Source organism: Hyperolius riggenbachi, chromosome 2, assembly GCF_040937935.1.
Source record: "Hyperolius riggenbachi isolate aHypRig1 chromosome 2, aHypRig1.pri, whole genome shotgun sequence".
Lineage (NCBI taxonomy): Eukaryota > Metazoa > Chordata > Amphibia > Anura > Hyperoliidae > Hyperolius > Hyperolius riggenbachi.
The window spans coordinates 132,845,461-132,862,341 of NC_090647.1; positions in this window are offsets into that span (position 1 = coordinate 132,845,461).

A 16,881-nucleotide genomic window follows, 5' to 3' on the forward strand; every position below is an offset into this window, starting at 1 on the left:
ATAGATTTTTTCACAAACTTGACAAAAAATAAATTCTTCTATGAACTCGCCATACACCTAACTGAATACCTTGGGGTGTCTTCTTTCTAAAATGGGGTCACTTGTGGGGTTCCTATACTGCCCTGGCATTTTACGGGCCCAAAACCGTGAGTAGTCTGGAAACCAAATTTCTCAAAATGACTGTTCAGGGGTATAAGCATCTGCAAATTTTGATGACAGGTGGTCTATGAGGGGGCAAATTTTGTGGAACCGGTCATAAGCAGGGTGGCCTCTTAGATGACAGGTTGTATTGGGCCTGATCTGATGGATAGGAGTGCTAGGGGGTGACAGGAGGTGATTGATGGGTGTCTCAAGGGGTGGTTAGATGGGAAAATAAATGCAATCAATGCACTGGGGAGGTGATCGGAAGGGGGTCTGAGGGGGATCTGAGGGTTTGGCCGAGTGATCAGGAACCCCACACGGGGCAAATTAGGGCCTGATCTGATGGGTAGGTGTGCTAGGGGGTGACAGGAGGTGATTGATGGGTGTCAAGGTGTGATTAGAGGGGGGAAATAGATGCAAGCAATGCACTGGCGAGGTGATCAGGGCTGGGGTCTGAGGGCGTTCTGAGGGTGTGGGCGGGTGATTGAGTGCCCTAGGGGAAGATTAGGGTCTAATCTGATGGGTAACAGTGACAGGTGGTGATAGGGGGTGATTGATGGGTAATTAGTGGGTGTTTAGAGGAGAGAACAGATGTAAACACTGCACTTGGGAGGTGATCTGATGTCGGATCTGCGGGCAATCTATTGGTGTGGGTGGGTGATCAGATTGCCCGCAAGGGGCAGGTTAGGGGCTGATTGCTGGGTGGCAGTGACAGGGGGTGATTGATGGGTGGCAATGACAGGGGGTGATTGATGGGTGATTGACAGGTGATCAGTGGGTTATTACAGGGAAGAACAGATGTAACTAATGCACTGGCGAATTGATACGGGGGGGGGTCTGAGGGCAATCTGAGCGGGTGGGCGGGCGATTGGGTGCCCGCAAGGGGCAGATTAGGGTCTAATCTGATGGGTAACAGTGACAGGTGGTGATAGGGGGTGATTGATGGGTAATTAGTGGGTGTTTAGGGTAGAGAACAGATGTAAACACTGCACTTGGGAGGTGATCTGATGTCAGATCTGCGGGCGATCTATTGGTGTGGGTGGGTGATCAGATTGCCCGCAAGGGGCAGGTTAGGGGCTGATTGATGGGTGGCAGTGACAGGGGGTGATTGATGGGTGATTGACAGGTGATCAGGGGGATAGATGCATACAGTACACAGGGGGGGGGGGGGGTCTGGGGAGAATCTGAGGGGTGAGGGGGGTGATCAGGAGGGGGCAGAGGGGGGATAAAAAAAAATAGCGTTGACAGATAGTGACAGGGAGTGATTGATGGGTGATTAGGGGGGGTGATTGGGTGCAAACAGGGGTCTGGGGGGTGGGCAGGGGGGGGTCTGAGGGTTGCTGTGGGCGATCAGGGGGCAGGGGGGGGAGAAATCAGTGTGCTTGGGTGCAGACTAGGGTGGCTGCAGCCTGCCCTGGTGGTCCCTCGGACACTGGGACCACCAGGGCAGGAGGCAGCCTGTATAATAGGCTTTGTATACATTACAAAGCCTATTATACACTATTACAGCGGCGATCCGGGTGCTAGTAACCCGTCGGCGCTTCCGAACGCTCAGAGTAATTTAGACCTGGGCTCTCACCCGCTAGTTGGCCCGCAGGCTTGATGAGCAGTCCTCAATCACGTCTCTACCGCCGCGCACACTGAGATTGATGTTCATTGATTGATAGGGTGACAATGAGCGAGTGGTGTTGTCCACCATGGAGGATTGGTGAACGGCAATATGGGGCAGCTGTACACATGCTACAGTCAGCTTAGCGAACAATGATATATAAATACTTAAAATAAATTATTGTCTCAGCTGACTTTTAACCAGTCTGTGTATAAAATTTAAAAATAAGGCAATACTGTAATGCAAAAAAAAATTTTTGCCAAGATTCACAGAATACATCCAAAACTCTGTGGAAGAAGAGTAAACAGATCTATTGTATTAAAATTATCACTTTAACTTCATCTCTTTCCTCAGACTTTGTTGGAGCCAGAATGCTACCAAAGATTTCTTTCCTCAGACTTTGTTGGAGCCAGAGTGCTACCAAAGATTTATTTCCTCAGACTTTGTTGGAGCCAGAGTGCTACCAAAGATTTCTTTCCTCGGACTTTGTTGGAGCCAGAGTGCTACCAAAGATTTCTTTCCTCAGACTTTGTTGGAGCCAGAGTGCTACCAAAGATTTCTTTCCTCAGACTTTGTTGGAGCCAGAGTGCTACCAAAGATTTCTTTCCTCAGACTTTGTTGGAGCCAGAGTGCTACCAAAGATTTCTTTCCTCAGACTTTGTTGGAGCCAGAGTGCTACCAAATATTTCTTTCCTCAGACTTTGTTGGAGCCAGAGTGCTACCAAAGATTTCTTTCCTCAGACTTTGTTGGAGCCAGAGTGCTACCAAAGATTTCTTTCCTCAGACTTTGTTGGAACCAGAGTGCTACCAAAGATGGGCTGCTCCATACTGCGCATGTGTTAGGGTGGCCACTAATGATCCAATCTTTTTCATCCAATCTTACCATTTCTATGTAATATAAGGTAACTGCCTGAAGTATCCATTCAGTATATTCACTCAATTTACCCTTATACTACATAGATTTGGTAAGATTGTATGAAAAATATTGGATCATTAGTGGCTACCATTAGCAGACTCACGCACATGCGCAGTACAGAGCGATCCATCTTCAGGAGCCCTCGAGCACCTGAAAACTTCTGAAGCCTCCCACAGTGGGAGATTTGAATGGAGGAGCGACCACTGGAACGGGGACTAAGGCCCAGTGCACACCGAGCGGTTTTTGGAGCGATCCGCCGGCCGCATCCGCCTATAAAAACGCTTGGCTAATGTATTGCAATGGGATGGTGCACACCGGCGGTTTGCGGTTTTTGCCAAGCCGCAAACACGCCTCCTGCTGCGCGTTTGCGGTTTTCGGAAGCGTTTCGTCCTCAATGTAAAGTATATGAAAAACGCAAACCGCTCTGAAAAACGGCAGATCAGAGCGGTTTGCCAGGCATTTTTGTTACAGTAGCTGTTCAGTAACAGCTTTTACTGTAACAATATGTGTAATCTGCTATACAAAAACGCACCCAGAACCGCTATGTATGTTTAGAAAACCTCTCTAAACATACCTAGAATCGCTCTGAAATCAGCTCCCAAAACCGCTAGCGTATTGCGGATCTGCTAGCGGTTTTGGTGTGCACTGGGCCTATGAGAGGATCAGTAAGGCTCATTAGGACCCAGATGTTTCCATCTCCTTAGGTATTTTTTTTTAATTCACTTTAAAAACACACAGCTTATATCATCCGGATTCAAAAAGTCTTGCTTTTACTGATGGCTAACACGGTACAACACCCTACTGCTTCTATTAAAATGATGAACAGTAAATTTTGTAGGGACCAGAAAAGAAAAAAATGATTATACACACAGCAAACCTTTCTAAATCCACTTCAGCTTAATCATTTTAGATGGAATTTCTCCTCTGAATGTGGACAGATTATTGATCAGTTTAGTCATCTTCATTTTGACTGTAATGGATCTCGGTCATCCCGAATGATTAAATTATGGCATGCATGAACTTGCCTGGTTGACATGTCTCTCCAACTGCATCACTCAGATTTCTATCAAGCGTCACATTTTAACAGTGCCAGTTGATTCACACTTTTCTATGCTGCATAAAAACAAACAAACAAACAAACAAAAAAAAAACGCTTGCTTTTTTTCTAAAAAAAAAAACAAAAAACAAAAAAACAAAAAACAGAAGTACAAAAGCCCACCTGCAAACAAAAATGCAAATCCAAAAACCGCGATCACAGAAAAAAAAATGCAGAAACACACGTCTTAAACGTTTTTCTGCACAGGCAAGTGTCCTCCCAGCCTTAAATGTCCCTGCACAATATACAGCAATGTACTGCGTATCCGGCACCAGCGGGGATCACCTGATGCCAGATACACATGCTTGTGGATTGCGTGCGCAGCCAGCCTAAAAAGCACAAACCTCCCCCCTAAATACTTACGGAGCCTCCAGCAACGTGTAACAACATTCTTGCAGCACCTAGCAGGTTCCTATCAGCTGTCTAGGTCACGTGACATGCCGGCTTGCGTGCACAGATACCGGAAGCCACTAGGTGCTGCAGGAAGTCTGCTACATGTCGATGGAGGCTCAGTATTTTAAAAGCCTCAAAATCCGCCAAAAGTCCCCACTATTAGTCAAATATGCCTGTTATTTGAGACTCCGGGTTGCCTGAATTCCGGATAACAGGAACTTTGCTGTAACGTGCAATACGACTTTTAGGGTCCAGTCACACTAGAAGCGCTATTCTGAGCGTTTTGCAATTGATCAGCTTTTTTTAAAATTGCTCTCATTCACTTTCATTAAAATTGCAGAAAAATCAATTTTGTTAACGCATACACGAAAATCGCAGCGATTTTTATTAAAGTGAATGGGATAGATTGTAAAAAACGCTATTCAATCGCAAAACGCTCCTAAAAGTGCTTCTAGTGTGAATGGGCCCTCAGCCTCCATTGCGATCCTGTTTTTTACAGGGAACATAACATACCTTCCGACTGAACAAAGCTTAAGGAATTGTTCAGCATCAGAGTCCAAGCATAGTGGTGTCTGTACTGCAGTGAAAGTCCACTATAAAGGGTTTTCTATGGTTAAAGCAATATTGAAGCATCCTGTAGAAAAAGAAACAAAAAGTTGGATACTCACCTATGCAGAGGGGAGACTCTGGATCTCAGAGCTCATCGGTGTCTTAGTTCCCCAAGTGAAATTTGCCACCTGTGGGAGCCCTCGGGAAGGCTTTGGAAGCACTCATGCCACAGAGTGCTTCCGAATAAAGGTGCGTACACACATGCGACTATAGTCGTTTGAACCGATCGTTCCCAGATCATTGCAAACGACGATCGTTACAAAAAAAGACGCAAACGATCATTAACTCCAACGACCAATCTCGTTGGAAAAGAACGATCTGTCCTGGCGGATTTTTTGTAACGACCATCGTTATAAAAAGTTATGTGTGTACAAAGATCGTTACAAAACGATCGTTACAAAACATATAGGCATGCGCAAACACTATTTGTATTTTTGAAAAGCATCTTATGTTGTATTATGAGTACTATGAAAAGGCTGTAAATGTTTTAAAATATATGTGTGTTTCTGTATGTGTATAAAATTTATATATATATATATATATATATATATATATGTGTGTGTGTATTGTGTATGTGTATTGTGTGTGTGTGTATTGTGTAGTGTGTGTGTGTGTGTATATTGTGTAGTGTGTGTATTGTGTAGTGTGTGTGTGTGTGTGTATTGTGTAGTGTGTGTGTGTGTGTATTGTGTAGTGTGTGTGTGTATGTATTGTGTAGTGTGTGTGTGTATATATATATATATATATATATATATATATATATATATGTGTGTGTATATATGTGTATGTATGTGTGTATGTACATGTGTGTATGTACATGTGTGTATATGTATATATATGTGTGTGTGTGCGTGCGTGCGTGCGTATACACACAATACAAATTATCTATCTCTATATATATCTATATATCTATATATATCTCTCTCTCTCTATATATATATATATCTATATATATCTCTCTCTCTATATATATATCTATATATCTATATATATCTCTCTCTCTCTCTTATATATATATATATATATATATATATATATATATATATATATATATATATATATATATATATCTATATCTATATATATATATCTATATAGAGAGAGAGATATCTATCTATCTATCTATATCTATATCTATATATAATTTTTATACCAATACAAAGTGGTGTACATGTGAGAAGTGGATCGAAAATCATGCATGATTCCAAACATTTTTTACAAATCAATAACTGCAAAGTGGGGTGTGCGTAATTATTCGGCCCCCTGAGTCAATACTTTGTAGAACCACCTTTTGCTGCAATTACAGCTGCCAGTCTTTTAGGGTTTGTCTCTACCAGCTTTGCACATCTAGAGACTGAAATCCTTGCCCATTCTTCTTTGCAAAACAGCTCCAGCTCAGTCAGATTAGATGGACAGCGTTTGTGAACAGCAGTTTTCAGATCTTGTCACAGATTCTCGATTGGATTTAGATCTGGACTTTGACTGGGCCATTCTAACACATAGATATGTTTTGTTTTAAACCATTCCATTGTTGCCCTGGCTTTATGTTTAGGGTCATTGTCCTGCTGGAAGGTGAACCTCCACCCCAGTCTCAAGTCTTTTGCAGTCTCCAAGAGTTTTTCTTCCAAGTTTGCCCTGTATTTGGCTCCATCCATCTTCCCATCAACTCTGACCAGCTTCCCTGTCCCTGCTGAAGAGATGCACCCCCCGAGCATGATGCTGCCACCACTATATTTGACAGTGGGGATGGTGTGTTCATAATGATGTGCAGTGTTAGTTTTCTGCCACACATAGCGTTTTGCATTTTGGCCAAAAAGTTCCATTTTGGTCTCATCTGACCAGAGCACCTTCTTCCACATGGTTGCTGTGTCCCTCACATGGCTTGTGGCAAACTGCAAACGGGACTTCTTATGCTTTCTGTTAACAATGCCTTTCTTCTTGCCACTCTTCCATAAAGGCCAACTTTGTACAGTGCATGACTAATAGTTGTCCTATGGACAGAGTCTCCCACCTGAGCTGTAGATCTCTGCAGCTCGTCCAGAGTCACCATTGGCCGCTTGACTGCATTTCTGATCAGCGCTCTCCTTGTTCGGCCTGTGAGTTTAGGTGGATGGCCTTGTCTTGGTAGGTTTACAGTTGTGCCATAATCCTTCCATTTCTGAATGATCGCTTGAACAGTGCTCTGTGGGATGTTCAAGGCTTTGGAAATCTTTTTGTAGCATAAGCCTGCTTTAAATTTCTCAGTTAACTTGATCCCTGACCTGTCTTGTGTGTTCTTTGGACTTCACGGTGTTGTTGCTCACAATATTCTCTTAGACAACCTCTGAGGCCCTCACAGAGCAGCTGTATTTGTACTGACATTATATTACACACAGGTGCACTCTATTTAGTCATTAGCACTCATCAGGCAATGTCTATAGGCAACTGACTGCACTCAGATCAAAGGGTGCCAAATAATTATGCACAGACCACTTTGGAGTTATTTATTTGTAAAAAAAAATGTTTGGAATCATGTATGATTTTCATTCCACTTCTCGTGTGTACACCACTTTGTGTTGGTCTTTCATGTGGAATTCCAATGAAATTGATTCATGTTTGTGGCAGTAATATGACAAAATGTGGAAAACTTCAAGGGGGCCGAATACTTTTGCAACCCACTGTATACATACACACACACACACACACTATAGCAGACCCTTTTTTGTTTTATTACTTGTATGTTATTTATGTTATAATGTTTTAATAGTAATGTATATTGATATTGGCATACTGATGTAACTACTGTATAGTGTATAGCCCATACATGTAAAAGTCCGACCCGTGGCCCAAATGTGGTCCTCGGAACCATTAAATGTGTCCCACCAAGTGGTTTTTACGCTTGCCATTATGTTTGGCCCTCTGTAGTCCACCTGGGAAGCTATTATGAATAAAAGCCTTGTATAAGATACCTTTGACGTCACTTCCTTAAATCTACTGAAAGATCGTTTGTTTGATGACGCAACTTCTTTTTTTCTATTGGCCATTAACACGGACCTTTCTTCCGTTTTCCTTAACAAATACATCATTTGGAATATGTAGATTGCCACATCACTTTCATATCGTTCGTTCGCTAAAGATCGTATCGTTTCGTTTTTCAACCTTTTCATCAACCTTTTCACGACCATTTTATGAATCCTTTGTCGTATGTGTGTACGTAGCTTAACCTATTTTGGTTCCTGGACGTAGTTTCTATGTCCAGGAACCATGCACGCTACCGCGCGCCCCCGCGGCCGATCGTGCGCGTGCACTCCCGGCCGCGGATTCGGTAGCCAAGGAATCAATGTATCGGGCTATGAAGCCTGATCATTGATTCCTCTCCCCCGCTGAAAAAGCGACAGCTTCTCTCGGAAGCTGAGCTTTTTCTGGCCATCTCCTTCCCGATGTGTCACTCTAAGCGCGTGCTATGCTTAGAGTGACGTCATGTAAACAAACTCATGGCCGCCATCTTGTGGCCAAAAAGTAATACTACACCTGAAAAAACAAAAACAAAAAGAATTAACGCACATTTACATTATAAATCTATTGTTTACCTCCCAAAAGTACCCAAATAAAAGGTTTAGTATAAAAAAAAAAACCCATTACAATAAAATAAAAAAAAAAACATGTAAATATTTACCTAAGGGTCTAAACTTTTTAAATATCAATGTAAAGATGAAATATTTCTATATTTTTTTTTATTTTAAACTTGTAAATAGTGATAGATGCAAAATGGAAAAAATGCACCTTTATTTCCAAATAAAATATTGTCGCCATACATTGTGATAGGGACATCATTTTAATGGTGTAATAACCTGGACATATGGACAAATACAATACGCGAGTTTTAATTATGGAGGCATGTATTATTTTAAAACTATAATGGCTGAAAACTGAGAAATAATGAATTTTTCCATTTTTTTCTTATTCTTCCTGTTAAAATGCATTTGCAGTAAAGTGGCTCTTAGCAAAATGTACCCCCCAAAGAAAACCTAATTGGTGGCGGAAAAAACAAGATATAGATCAGTGGATTGTGATAAGTAGTTAAAAGTTATAGGCTAATGAATGGGAGGTGAACATTTCTCACGTGAAAACGACGGAACCTGAATGGGTTAAGAGCTATGTACTGTGCATGTGCAAGTACTTTATTAGTGCCCAATAGCAAACAGCTGCTTTCTGCGAAGTATGAACTTATTTCTGTTGCCAGCAGTGGCGTAGCTAAGCTACAGACCCTGAATAAACATGCAGATCAGATGTTTCTGACAAGATTAGCTGCATGCTTGTTTCAAGTGTGATTCAAACACAACTGACCAGGAAGACCAGCAGGACTGCCAGAACGCAGTTGTCTCTCTAGAGAGATTTGTCTCTTGGTCGAATCTGCCCATATATCACTAGATGTATTGTTACCTTTAGAGGCAGAAGATCAGCAGGACAGCTAGGCAATCTGCATTGTTTAACAATGCGTCAGCCTCCACAGGTCTCTCACATTGGGTTCCATTTAAACAGGTTAAGCTTTTGCTGTACAATTGTCCTGCCCTATGAGCTGCACACAGGCAAGGTATGAGTTTGAGTGGACCACCATATCTCTTCTCTGTGCAGCCTCCTCTTCCAGGTTTCAAAGTCCAAGCTAGGAGGACTATGATTTATTCACAGTATTTTTTCTAGTCATTGACAGAGCTTTAAACAATTCATTATGGTACTCTTCCTCTAGACCAGGCATCTTTAAATCAATATTTTCCAATAACACTGTGTCTGAACAGTATTCAACACCATTTACATTTTTCTTTTAAGCAAAAAGAAACCACAAACATCTTATATTAGAACTCCCTTTATTCTAACCTCCTCGTTAAGTTCAACAGCACAAGTCTTACAAGAGTTCAGGTGCAATACTAGAACAAACAGGGTAGTTATTTTTTTCTATACTTTGGTTTTCTTTTTACTCAATCACTGCACTGGGGAAATAAGAACACAACAATTACATTTAACTCAAAACCCTAATGAACAGATTACCAAATACTGCATAGCGAAATACGTCACCACACAAAAGTGCACACAGTCTCCTGTCCTGAAAATACTTCATTCTGCCAATAGCTTTTATGTCTTTTGTGTAAAAACCAGGGGTTATCAAGCCTCTACGAAGGCCCAACCAACAGCGTATGTTTTGTGGATTTCCTCTTCAGAACACACACTAATTAGCTAGATTTTCCTGGGCTCCACAAAACATGCACAGGCGGTAAGGCTGGAAAATAGATTTCAGGTTACTGGTCTAAATGGCAAACAATACAGTATAATGCACAGTTCAAAAATGTTTATCCAGCTTCCTAAGAAAGCACAGTCAATAACCTAACATTCCTACAGCACACGTGTATAAGCGGTGAAAACAGTGCAGCAACAAGGGGGTTCTAGAGACTGTATGCACACAGGAGCACAACTGAAAATTGCTTATTTACAACAAAGAATAAGGCACTTTTACTAGGAATGTATATCAGTATAGTCTTCTATTGCATTTGCTTCTGGTAGGCTGCTCCAAGAAGCCCTGAGTAACTTAGGGTCAACAACAAATACATTTTTTTGTTTCGATTTTTAGCACAAGTTTTTTTTTTTTTTAAATATATATATACACACAAGAGGTTAAAATCTATCTCCACTACAAACTTGGATGTGGACAGATGGAAAATACTTGAACCTCTGAGATTAACCACTGTCTGGGGTCAATTTCTTCTCATGGATGTCCCAGACCGCAAAAAAGAACTCTAAAGCAAGAAAGCATTGGGATCCACATTTTATTGCTGTCCTAGGCCTTTCTGCCCCTCTCTTGAATGACACAAAATATGGGAAGAAACCTAGATAACAGAAACACAGACAGGAATAAATAACCCTACCCTATTCCGTATAAATCTATAAAAAATATAGTTTTGGTAGGTCCTAAACCTAAGAAATAAAACACTAAATAATAACACACTGTTAGTGTCTGGAAACAAAAATCACTTGCCAATTACAAAAACATTCTACAGAAGAATTCACTCTTCTCAAAACCAAATTGTAAAGCGTTATTTGTATGCGTATTCCCAACACTTCAATAGCATGTGATTATTGCTGGACTAGTAGTGTGTTAGCCCAACACTTATTTACAACAAAGAAAATAGATTTAAAAATAAAAATAGAAATAGATTTGCCTGTGACAAATTCATGGCAGAATAGGAGACCCGTTGTATAATATACTCTAGATATATGAACATTTTACTATATACACCTCCACATATTACCCTAGATACATTTATTTAATGGGCTACTCCACGGTTTAAAAAACAAAATTTTCTACTGATCCTTTGTACAGCACCACGGAATATGGCGCTTTATACATCAATAATAATAATTTGTAGAAATGTTATGTTAAACAGAGTATAAAATGGTAAAAACAATAAAAACTGCTTCCCTTTAGGTACACTGAAGGCCCTTTCACACTGCAGGTTGCTGCCGAAAAGTTGCACCACCCATGAAAGTGAAGCATTGTGCTTCACTGCCACTGTAAACACAGGTATTATCTGGTTCATGCATAGCATACTTTGCTACTGCATCGGAACGCAACGCATGTAACAGCCACATAGGGCCATGCAACGGACTTCATGAGAAAGGGCTTAATGAAAATGAAAGACTCAAATGGCATACACTGAATTCTTTATAACTGCAAGGGACTTTAGTTTTTCATCCATGCCTGCTACACTGTACATGGCAAAACCCCTGCGTAGTCACATTTTGCACTAATTGGAGGCGAATGTGAAAAGAGGGTAAAGGAAGAGAAAATGCAGCCCCAGTTACCCCATGTAAGCACAGGCAAGATGTGAGATAAAAGTAATTTTATAATGGCAGTAATGTATCCTGGATGACATTAGCAGTTCAGCAGTTTTTTTTTCTACTGTATGGTTTAATTATGCATCATCCATCCGAATTTATTTTCTTACTTAGGAATGATAACTTCTCTTTATGGGCTACATACATAGGTCTTGGAATATTTAATATATTAAAATAAAGATAATGCATACAAGTTCATAAATACTCCTTCATTGGTTTTAAATGTGTTGTCACAGTAAAGCAGCCTGGCATAATATCCCATACAAACCTCCTAACTCCTTATTTCCCATACAATTATCCTTCCACAATAAAGCTAGTATTTAGAACTGGTACCCAGTCAGCTACGTTTGCTTCCACTCAGAAAGAGTGAACATGAATGTTTGTGAAAAGAGCCAGTTACAGAGTACCTGAAGCAAAAAAAACCAAATAATCAAAAAACAAATACAAACGTATACTTGCCTCAGGAGTGGGAAGTCTTTGGATAGTCCAGGGGCTTCTCTCACCCTGCTCGGCCTTACCAATCCAGCACTGGGACCCTCTGAACATATTCCACAAGAGTTTGCCCAATGTGTTCTTGTAGCCAAGCTTCTGTCCATGTAAGAGCATGGCTGCATTGGGTAGCCACGAGTATGAATGGCTTTGTGTTACTGCGTAGGCATGGACCAGTCTGGGCTTATACATGCACAACATGACAATTGTTTTGGGGCCAGGGAGGGTCCCCTTCATCAGATAAAGTGCAGACATACCGTATGTCTGCACTTTATCTGATGAAGGGGACCCTCCGTGGCCCCGAAACAATTGTCACGTTGTGCATACAATAAAACTGCTTGGAATATTGATACTGGTGTGCCAGCTGAACTTGAATTGCTTATACTGGATTGATGTTTCTTCTGCATCAAGGCTGAGCACCCAACCATCCACGGCAAGGTGTGCCTATCCAAAACCTGATATTGCATTGGGCTTATACATGGACGGGAACATGGCCACGAAGTAGTGGGGCCCAGTGAGCAGCATTGGGCTCGAGTAGGACAAGGGAAACCTCTGGATCATCCACAGCAGTGCTGTCCAACTTCATTGGCAGGGGCGTTGCAAGCACCAGAATTTTTTGGTCAGCAGGGGGCAGAGCATCAATGCCCTGGCAGCAGGGGGTGGAGCCAAGTGGGAACATGAGGTAGACCTGCCAGAGGAGGGGGACTTACACAATAAACAGGCCGGTCAAGCAGGCCACCATTTGGATAGCCCTGATCTATAGGCTTTCCACTACTTAAGTATCTAACCCAGCCTTTCTCTACCTTTTTATCCTGGAGGAACCCTGAAAATATCTTTTGGATCTCGAGGAACCCCTGCAAACAATTTTTTGATCTCAAGGAACCCCTGCATTTATTTTGCAGGAAGCATGGTCTTTAAAAGTATGTGTAGCTGTTTATTTCACTACTCCCATTACACTGCCACTCATTATACTGTCTCCTGAGCCCTCAATTTAGTGCTTCTTATTACACTACCACCTATTATAGTGTGCTCTATTATACTTCCCCCACAATGGGGGAAAATGCCAAGGAACCCCTGCAGAGTGCTCAAGGAACCCTGGTTGAGAAAGCCTGATCTAACCTTTTCCTTTTTACGCTCACAGGTTTCCTTTAAGGCAACCCCAGTGTTATACTACTTTCAAGTGGATTAGTCAAAACAGAAAACAATAAAAGTATAAAACTACATTTTATTAATAAATATTTAAGATAATTGGGGAAATGAACAATGAATTAAAATTGGACACAAAGGACTACATGTGCACATCTGGTAGAGAAAGACAGCAGACAACTAATACCAAAACATAAAAATGCCCATTTCCTGGACCGATACAGAGCGAGCTATGTGGTGTAGAATTAAAAAGATATATCAGCACAAGCTGTCACAGAAAGATAAGTAGTTTCGTAAACGATGACCAAATTGCTGCTACTGCAAATCAGCAAGGTGCACCATTCACATACAGCAAATAAAATTTTCGGAAGTCTCAAAGAAAAGTTAACACATCTTGGGGTAAAAACCCACTTACAGGGAACTGAGCACTATAGATCTATCTATCTATATATATAGTTAAATAAACTTACCTACTGGGGATGCTCCGTAAACCCCCCCCCCCCTCCCATTTCTCTCAAAAACCACATCCACCTTGCAGCTGTCACTGCCGCAGTTCAAAGTGGCCACAAGCACAAGTCTAGCACATTCCTGCATGTTATTGTATGCTGGGAGATGCAGTGTTCCCAGCTGCCGTTGCATGCTGGGAGATGTAGCGTGCTTAGCCACTAGTGCATGCTGGGAGATGTAGTTATTACACCACCCGGCTGAGGCACTTTTCTGTATGTATATATATATATATATATATATATATATATATATATATATATATATATATATATATATATATATATATATATATATATATATATATATATATATATATATATATATATATACATACACACACCTTTTATATTGCTTATTTTTACTGTATTGATTTATAAATGTTGTCAATGTTTGCCTGTAAAAAAAAAATCTTACCTCAATTTACCGTACATTTTTAAATAATTCAAAGATGCCAGCATCTTCACTGCTGGTAAAGTATAGAATTGGAATGTTCTCTCCACCCCACCCATTGTAAAGCAAGCAAGCAGGGACAACACATGATCTCCCAGAGTGAACTGGGGCAGAAAGCTGCATAACAAACAGCCCAGACTAAATATTACTGGGAGGATAGGGTTACATGGCAATAAACAATATATATGATATATGGCGTTTTTCAATAAAACCTACCATAGATAGCCGAGGTGTGCTTTGTGTCAAACATTCCTTTTTAAATGAACCAGCTTCCTAGTTTGCTGTAGCAGTACTTTGCATATAATTTACTAACTACACGTTCTTGTGACAGCTTAGGACATGTTCTTGTAGTACCATGCCTTATTTTTCTCTATGTATCTACGCTATCTTATGCTGGCCATACACTGGTCGTAAATAGGAAAATCAAAATAAATGAATCGAACAGTAATTGATTTGCCCATACACTGGAATCGATTTTGTTCCATTTTTCCACCTTTAATCGATCGGAGGCTATTTTCGATCGCAAAATAAGCACCCTGATGAATCAGATCGAGTAAAGGTCGATCGGATGCATAATGAAAAGCTCTTGATTCTTGTTACATTGCTTGAGATAACCAGACATACTCAATCGATTCATTTTAAAAATGCGATCCAATATCGGCCAATAAGTATTGATTCCACATTAAATTGACAGACTGATCCATTCGATTCATTTATTGATTATAATAATCGAAGTAAAAAAATCGACCAGTGTATGGCCACCTGTAGTAAAGGCCAGCATCTGTTTAGCATGTAGTTCTTTGTGTCATGATTAAAGATACCTTGACTCGTTCATGCCCCACTTATCTTGATTTTTTTTAAGGTTGGTTTTCTGCTTTATTTTCGTATTGACTGACTCACTTGAAAGGAGTATTACCGTATACTATAGCTATGGACTTTACTGACTTCCTTCACACACTCTCTTTGGTACTGGTTATCCAACCTACCCCTTGTGCCAGAGTAATGTCATCTGTGTAAAAACTACAACTGCCTCCAGGTACGCATAGCAGTGGCAGCAGCTATGTGCATCTTTATGCCGTCTCCTGTTCAGAGGCAGCAATACATACAAAAAAAGAAAAGCATTCTCTAGCTAATGATCAATGCAGTTGTCAGAAGTAGCCAGATTCAGAGTCCTCCTTTGTTTACTTATAAAACAGAAATTCATGTTCCCTTCTCTGTACATCAAAGAGACAGTGGGAGATCTGGGTGTGTCACACTTCTGGTTGGCTTAAAGCAGGCCTCAACTCCGAACTTTCTCTCTAAAAGATAATCAACAGCATAACAACCTTTAAAGAAAAAAAATCTTTGTTCCAGCTGATAGAAATCCTACAATTAATCTGCAGTGTGTCTACTTCCTGGAAGCAGACATAGGGTTAACGTCCAATGTTTACAAATTAGCTGCTCTGCCAAGATTTCTGTGCAGACAAAGTTTAGAGATCAAATTAGAGTTGTGGCTAGTCACAGATGAGGGGGAATTAGACAGGCTGAACTCTCTAAATACATACAGGGTGTATTTCCCTCTTTTCTTTCTGTCCTGTGCAAGGGCCCAGGTCCACTTGAATTATGGGATAAAGCTCCAGGGAAGGGGATTTTAACCAGTGGTTAAAATCTGCATTTTAACCAAAAATGCAGATTTTAACCACTGCATACGCCTTGTTATTTTTTAACAGGATTCTATCCTTAGACCTTATTATGGTGTGGAAATATGTGGGCATAGAGGGAACATTTTAAATGTAATGTCAATTTAAAGTGTGTAAATGTCTTACAATGGAGCCCCGATACACCCTACCTAATAAACGCCTGGGCACTTGCATCCATGGGCTGCACCCGTGTCAGGCGCCAAGTGTGCAGATGAGGAGCTGCGGCAGTTATCACGTACGTGGGCGAGGTCATTCTTGTGCGCATTTTCTAAATTGGCCTAAATGACTAGTAATGCAACATACCTGCATTACCCATTTTTAAGATAGTTGTACACCACTCCAGTATATGAAGCAGAAGTTGTTCACAGAAAGATTTTTTTAATGCAAATATATGAACCTTGGAATGGGCCCAACCAAATACAACAGCTGCTTATTTTTATATTTATTACTGGTAATTATAAATTTAAATTTTTAATAATTATCCCAGAATCAAATATCTGCTTCTAAAATTAACCCACTCTTTCTGAAGCTTGGTCTTTCATCTCTTGTAAATGGTCCCCTCAAGGCTCATTATCCCCATGCAATCCCCTTTATCACTTTTTATTGTAATGGGGAAAGGCGGAAGGAGGGGGGGGGGGGGGGGGGGTCAGCAAAACACAAAAAAACAACAATAATACTTTAAAATCGTTCTAAAATAAGTACTGCAGATATAGTACATTTTGGTTAGTTCCTCGTTTAAGCCAAAATAGACTAGTTTATGACTAGTCACAGAGAAGGAATTAAATCAAAAATCGAAAGAAATTGAAAAATACTCATTTCTTTGTAGCTCTAATCAATCCAAACAAATTATAAACCAATTAACAGGTCTGCAGGCATTGTAAGGCAAAACGCATTCAACAACTTTTGGTTCGTTGAAAAAGAAAATGCATGTATGCCTCTATTCTGCTACGACCTATACTTGCTAAAAAGCAATAGCACA